Below are 6,543 nucleotides of genomic sequence, written 5' to 3' on the forward strand. Positions count from 1 at the left end.
TTCGTGTACTCCGCACATCTTTGCTGAGCTCGCGCTATGTTCTGTGCCCATGTGTTCAGAGCTCAGGACAAAAGTGGACGTCGTGCCTGCCCTCAGAGCATACAGACTGCATGATAAACCAACTTTAAAGTCTGGGTAATTTAACGAAACCAAGATGTATTTCTCACTTACGGCAGGACTGGCAGCTCTCCTCTGGGTCTGAGTTCTTCCATCTCTTGGTGGCACCGGCTTAAACACGTGGCCTCCAGGGTCGGCCTGAGAAACACATGCAGGTGCTGGGCCGTCTGGGGTCAGGCTTCCAAACCTCTCCGCTGAGGATTTTAAACACTGGGAGGAAGGATGGGCGTTTTGCTTCGATACAGCAATACTTTCATTTCTTTAAAAACCATTAGTATTGGTTTAGCTGGGTTAGTGAGATGGTATGTTACGTAAGTGTTGACACTTAAACAGCATTATATCCTCAGCATCCTCCCCGGGGGTGAGGGACCAATGTGGGTAACTAAACCCTAGTGGTGGGAAGGGAGCCCTGACTCGCAGGCTTGTTATGCGGACCGGACATCAGTGCTGTGCAGAGCACGGCGGGTAGAGGGAAGGCACCTGGTGCCCTGCTCTTCCTCCTCCTCCCCCACCATCCCCCACTCCTCTTTCTGGTCCTTCCTGCTTCTCCGTATCTCAGCCTCTCACTCCTTGAGATCTTGGCAACACCTTCCACCTCTCCCATCTCCCCTCTGCAAGGCAGTGGTTTCCTCCCTTAATATATCAATAATTTACAGACCAGAAATTAAAACTTGTTTTCATTGGCCCCAGTGTTGCTAATATTTTTTTCCCAATTAAAGATGTTATTTTTTTTTAAAAAGCTACCATCTCTCATTTCATGAAAGGACATGAGATCTAGAACAAGAGGGAAGGACACGCTCTCTGAATGAGAGCCACTTCTTCCCAAGAATGGAGAGATGGCAACCTTACACCGATGAGCCATATGATAAAATTTTAAGTCATAGATGTTTGTGACGAATTACTACACAGTCTGAATTTTTAATTAGCTGAAATAACTAGTCATGTATGCTCTCAGACATTTGTTTTGCTCTTCTGCTAATTGTGTTACGTGACAGAGGTACAGAATTCACTCCTTAACTGCTTTATTGCCAGATGGAAGCAGACACCTTTTGTATGTCAAACACCTTAATGAAATTATAAGTGGCTTTTAGACTCTGCAGTATGCAGTGCCATTTTATAAGATACTTTCAATGGCATTCTATTCATATTTCTAATACCAAGCACATTTTTCAAATCAGAATTTTTTTTCCAAAAGCCCAAGTTTGTGTGTGTGTGTGTTTTCATAACATCTTTATGAAGAGCATTGCCACATACTTAAACTGTGACTCACAGTGATGAGTTTAATAAATCTAAGTTGGCTCCGTGAACTGTCCTATTTTCTTTTTTCTTTCTTTTTTTTTTTTTTTGTGGTATGCAGGCCTCCCTCTGTTGTGGCCTCTCCCGTTGCAGAGCACAGGCTCCGGACGCGCAGGCGCAGCGGCCACGGCCCACGGGCCCAGCCGCTCCGCGGCACGTGGGATCCTCCCAGACCGGGGCGCGAACCCGCGTCCCCTGCATCGGCAGGCGGACGCGCAACCACTGCGCCACCAGGGAAGCCCTGTCCTATTTTCTGATAAAACAATACTATCTTCTGTTGGCAGGCTGGGTATTATTCGGGTTGTGCCCTTCTTTGGGATTAATATCAGCACAGCCCTTATTGCCTTGTTAAATTTTCTGCTTAACACAGTCAACACAAATTTCGCTCCATAAACTAGGTAGGTATCCAGAGGTGACAGGTCATTCAAGGTGACTTTACTGGCAGCCACATGTAAACCGACTCCGGACAGATGGGACTCTTTCGGTGTCTCCCAGGCGCACTCAGAGTGACCCCCAGAGGCACTAGGGCCACAGTGTGAAAACCGACCGATGATAATTAAGGAAACACACTTCTCTTGTTGTGCTGTGAGTGGGAGGACCTATTTTAAACGGCACATGTGGTGTTTCGGGACAGAATTACAAATAAAGTCAGTACAAGACAAATGTGTACTATTTGGGTGTGTTGACAGTCATTTGTAAAATGTTTACAAACAGTGATTTTAAATTTTGAATTTTAGCTTTCCAAAAAGTTTGCATATCCTTCTTTTTCTCACTCCATCTCAGAAAGACGAAAACTTGGCAAAGCCTTTCGCAAATTTTTTTCATTAGAGGAAATTAATTCTATCTCTAACCTTTAGCTTTTCGCATCTGTAAGATGAGAAAAGGATTGCTTTAAACTTCTCTGAGGTCTTCCCAAATCTACCATGTTCTGTGCTTCCTGCTTTTAAATCTCTCCGTCTGGAATATGCTTCAGAATTGCACAGGGTGGAGGAGTCTGGAGGAAACTAGTTTGGCCAGGAATTGATCATTATTGAAGCCAGTGCTGGGGGCGTGGAAATTCATTATTATTTGGTCTACAGCTGGTGTGTCTGAAATACTATATTCCATAAGAAAAGCATACATATATGTATATATATAATCTGCAATCCTATCCTTTTATTTGTGCCCGAGTTATAGATCTTCAATTCTTCACTGAGCCTTTGGCTCAAACTGGACCCGCCTAGAGCCAAACTGACCACCTTCCTTGCAAAAAGCCAGTTTCCCTCTTTCCAATTTCCCTGTTGCCTGCGGTGCAGCTGCTCCCCTGTGCTCAAGATCGAGGAGCCATCCACGGAGAACAGACTTGTGGTTGCCAGGGGGGCAGGGGTGGGGGAGGGATGGACTGGGAGGTTGGGGTCAGCAGATGCAAGCTGTTACATACAGAACGGATGGACAACAGGTCCTACTGTGGAACATATGGAACTATATTCAATATCCTGGGATAAACCATATTGGAAAAGAATATTAAAAAAAAACATAGGGCTTCCCTGCTGGTGCAGTGGTTAAGAACCTGCCTGCCAACGCAGGGGACACGGGTTCGAGCCCTGGTCTGGGAAGATCTCACGTGCCGTGGAGCAACTAAGCCCGTGCGCCACAACTACTGAGCCTGTTCTCTAGAGCCTGCGAGCCACAACTACTGAAGCCCACGCGCCTAGAGCCCGTGCTCCGCAACAAGAGAAGCCACCGCAATGAGAAGCCCATGCGCTGCAACCAAGAGTAGACCCCGCTCGCCGCAACTAGAGAAAGCCCGTGCAGCAACAAACAATGCAGCCAAAAATAAATAAATAAAATAAATAAATTTATTTTTTAAAAAAGAATATATATATATATAACTGAGTCACTTTGCTGTACAACAGAAATTAACACAACTTTGTAAATCAATGATACTTCAATTAAAAAGAAAGATCAGGGAGTCATGATCAGCCCATTTCTCTCCCTAGCCTACGTTATCAGCTTAGTCACCAAGTCCTTCTGGTTTTCGTTCAAAATGTCCAGATTCTTACGCTGCTACGGAAGCCCGGGACTCCATCACCTCGACTCAAATTCTACTAGCTGCTTCCAAACTGGCTTGTTAATTCTAGGACCCCTGTCACTCAGGATCTCTCCAATCCAGAGCAGGAGAATATTGTTAGAGGATAATTTCACTACTTCTCTGATGTTTCCTTGCTCAGAAGACTTCGGCACGCTTTTGCCAGAGACAGCAAACCTGAGTCCTTCCGGCAGGAGTCCAGATCGCTCCTCCACCTGAGTGCACGGTACAGCATTCTCCCCACGGCTCCCCAGCCCGAACCAGCTGTTCTGCACTGGGACAGCACCAAACATCACAGCCTGGAGATGAAACGGGGACACATCACAGTAGCTACAATTAGCAGCTGGCCGTCAGGAACTGAGGTGTCACTGGTGTTGCTCTCCCAGCACAAGTAAAGGAAAGCCAAGAATCTGCTAACAGAAGGGCAACTTAACGAGGGAGGGAATGTTTTCGCATTTTTTCCCTTGAATCCTGGTGATATTTTCATTGGGATTACAGACAACTGTAAATGCTTGGAATCAGGAAATAATAAGAAAGTGAGTTCTGAAACCAGGGCAGCATTTTAGAACTGACAAAGCTGCTATGATTCGAGTTAGGCAGCTGAGTGCATTTCATTGAATGTGGTGCTTTGTGGGGAGGAAATTAAGGCGTTTGTAAACAATTGTTACGATTTTTGAGATGTTTCGCACAATTAGAGTAGCTTATGACTTTTATGAATGCAAAAATATAAAAGATGCAGAAAATTTGTAATTGAAAGTAGCATCTTACATATGTGTGTGTGTGCATACACGCGCTCACACACACACACACGGAAAGTACCTTTGGAAGAATAGTAAGAAGGGAAATGTGTAGCCTATGAGGAGAGAGCTGGGAGATTTTCACTTTATGTCCTTTTAACATAATGCGCAGGGTTTCCCTGGCGGTCCAGTGGTTAAGACTCCACAATTCCCCTGCAGGGGGCGCCGGTTCCATCCCTGGTGGGGGGACTAAGATCCCACACGCCACGCTGTGCAGCCAAAAAAAATAAAAATAAAAATAAAAATGCACGATATGGGAAAAGAATCTGAAAAAGAGTGGATATATGTATATGTATAACTGCTTCACTTTGCTGTACAGCAGAAAGTAACACAACATTGTAAAGCAACTATACTCCAATAAAAAAATTTTAAAAAAGAATACAAACTACTAGATATAAAATAAGTAAGTCACAAGGAAGTCATGTACAGCAAATGGAATATAGCCAATATTTTATAGTAACTTTATATGGAGTATAATCTATAAAATATCGAATCACTATGTTGTACACCTGAAACTATTGATAATATGATGTTGTAAGTTAACTATACTTGAATTAAAAAAAAATAGTGTTCAAAAAAATAAATAATGCACAGATTTCATATTTATTTATGGGTAAATGGTTACTAAATTTCCTTTTAATTCTTTCAGATTTGGGGGTGGGGGGGAAGTGTGGAGTTTGTGTGTTTGTAAGTAGCAGACCTGGCTGCTGTGGTTAAACACGGAACAGGTTTGGGCGGGACGGGAGGCGGTTAAAGCTGAGTGCAGGGCACTGAGTGGGGCAGAGCATCAGCCCAGGGCCCCCAGACCGGCAGGCAGCCCCACTGGGTCAAAATCTGTGCTGACGGATCATTGAAGCCGGGGTGGGGTAGAGGGAGGCACCTGCAGGGAGTTGGGGGGGACAGTGCAGAGAAAGGGAACCCCCCTCCACTGCCTAGTTTATTTCTCAAGGAAAAACCTCTCCCCTCCTAGAAATGGAAGCAGAAATGAAACTTTAGCTGGAGCCGAGACTGGCAGCAGGGCAGTGAGCCTGGCATTGAGAGAAAACTCCGTCTATGAACGTGGAATCCATCTCCCCTCTTTCCACCTCCAAGGTGCAGGGCGGGGAGAGAGAGAAGCACAGCCCGGAGGGTCCAGACCAGGTGCCCACACTCAGACTGGCGCCCACCACCCTGGCAAGGCAGGCTCCTGTGTCATCCTGATGACCCCGTGCTGGGTACCTGTCACACAAAGGGAGAATTGAGTTCGTGGTGTCCTCAGCTAAGAAGGTGAGTTTACAGCTGAGCCAGCGAGGAAGGAGTATCAGTTGCCACATTCCAGGAATGGGCCAGATTACTAAAGATTCAAACAGTTTAGGGAAACGGGCAGAAACGAGGCTAATGAAATTCAGTCTCGCAAAGCTGGAAGGTCAGCCATTCAAGCAGAATCCATAATACATTTAAATGGAGCCTTAACGGGGAGAACTGCTGAAAATAATGAGGAAAGAGCCCGAGGGCAAAATAATATCATCCAGAGTCTAGTTGCCAACGGGATTTCCTTCCAGAGCAGCCAAGGCACTGGGGCTCTCCATAAAGGCACCTCTCACGCTTCATTTAGAATCTGGGGGGCAACCCTGGGCTTGCAGCTACTCAGAAAAGGGCTTAACACGAGGCGGAGTCTTGTGTTAAAAGGGGAACGGGAGAAACAAGGGGGAAGGCTGGCCTGCAGCTCAGGAACCTGCATTTTCACCCTCCTCCCGAGCTGAGCACAGAACCTTTACCCCTTAGCTCAGGTGTCGCGAGTTTCTGAGAGGGGTTCCCCCAATTCTTTTTTTTTTTTTTTTTTTTTTTTTGTGGTATGCGGGCCTCCCTCTGCTGCGGCCTCTCTCGCTGCGGAGCACAGGCTCCGGACGCGCAGGCCCAGCGGCCACGGCTCACGGGCCCAGCCGCTCCGCGGCACGTGGGATCTTCCCGGACCGGGGCGCGAACCCGGTTCCCCTGCATCGGCAGGCGGACGCGCAACCACTGCGCCACCGGGGAAGCCCACGAAATACATTTTGAACCCACATCCTAAGACCCTGCTCTGTTATTCCTGTATGCAATGAGAGAGAGAGAGAGAGAGAGACAGAGAGAAAGGGAGAGGGGGAGGGAGGGAGGGAGAGCCCCTACATCTGCACTGTCCAATATTATGGCTCTTAGGCGCTCAGAATGCAGTTGGTCCTGGAAGTGTAAGATACACACTTGGGTTCTGAATAAAGAACATAAAATCTCTTATTAATAATTTTTATG

Source organism: Physeter macrocephalus, chromosome 4 (assembly GCF_002837175.3).
Source record: "Physeter macrocephalus isolate SW-GA chromosome 4, ASM283717v5, whole genome shotgun sequence".
Lineage (NCBI taxonomy): Eukaryota > Metazoa > Chordata > Mammalia > Artiodactyla > Physeteridae > Physeter > Physeter macrocephalus.